Source organism: Arachis ipaensis, chromosome B4 (assembly GCF_059453495.1).
Source record: "Arachis ipaensis isolate K30076 ecotype BB chromosome B4, ASM5945349v1, whole genome shotgun sequence".
Lineage (NCBI taxonomy): Eukaryota > Viridiplantae > Streptophyta > Magnoliopsida > Fabales > Fabaceae > Arachis > Arachis ipaensis.
This window is the reverse complement of record NC_142439.1, coordinates 88,344,860-88,345,907: the sequence shown is the minus strand read 5'-3', so window position 1 is coordinate 88,345,907 and position 1,048 is coordinate 88,344,860. Positions and strand designations below refer to the sequence as shown.

Genomic DNA, 1,048 nt, shown 5'->3' with positions numbered 1-1,048 from the left:
ATTTTCAAAAACTTCTTTAACCTAAAAGATCTCTTTCTTTTTCTTTTTTTCTCTTTTAACTCTCTCTAAGGACCTCTATACTCTGACATAGAGAATCATTTCCTTCTTTTCTTCTTGAATTCTTCCTTATTGTTTATGAGCAGGAACAGAGATAAAGAACCTCTCTTCGATCCTGACCCTTAACTTGAGAGGACTCTAAGGAGGCGTTTTAAATAAGTAAGAGCACAGCACTCCAGAGGGAACCTCACAGAGCTTTTCGAACAAGAAGCTGAAATTACAGACATGGCAGCCAATCCTAATGGTGGAAGAGGCACAAGAAAGGTCTTATGTGACTTTACTGCACCCACTTCTGACTTCTATGCAGAAGCATATCTATACCTGCTATTGGTGCGAATAACTTTGAGCTAAAACCTCAACTGGTCACTTTAGTTCAACAGAACTGCCAGTTTTATGGACTTCCACAGGAAGATCCCAACAGATTCATTACTGATTTCTTGCAGATCTATAATACTGTCAAGACTAATAGAGTGGATCCAGAAATCTACAAGCTTATACTTTTCCCCTTTGCTGTAAGGGATAAGGCTAGGTTATAGCTGGATTCTTAGCCTAAGGAGAGCCTAGACTCTTGGGAAAAAGTGGTCAATGCATTCTTGACCAAGTTCTTTCCACCTCAGAAGCTGAGCAAGCTCAGGGTGGAAGTTCAGACTTTCAGGCAAAAAGAGGGTGAATTCCTCTATGAAGCCTGTGAGAGGTACAAGCAATTAATCAGAAAGTGCCCTCCTATCATGATTTTAGACTGGACCATGTTAGATATCTTCTATGATGGTCTTTCTGAGATGTCCAAGATGGCAGTAGACCACTCTGCTGGTGGTTCACTCCACTTGAAGAAAATGCCTGAAGAGGCACAGGAACTCATTGACATGGTTGCTAACAACCAATTCATGTATATTTCTGAGAGAAATTCTATGAACACTGGGGTATCTTAGAAAAAAAGAGTCCTGGAGATTGATACTCTGAATGCCATATTGGCTCAAAACAAGATCCTGAC

At 40.4% G+C, this 1,048-nt stretch overlaps 1 non-coding gene across 1 annotated transcript; it reads right to left on the bottom strand.

Annotated features, from left to right (window-relative positions):
- Positions 1-683: 683 nt before the first annotated feature.
- LOC148568276 (small nucleolar RNA R71) lies at positions 684-792 on the bottom strand. The gene has a single exon (XR_015882774.1). It is a non-coding gene; the product is annotated as a small nucleolar RNA R71 (small nucleolar RNA).
- Between the last annotated feature and the right edge of the window lie 256 nt (positions 793-1,048).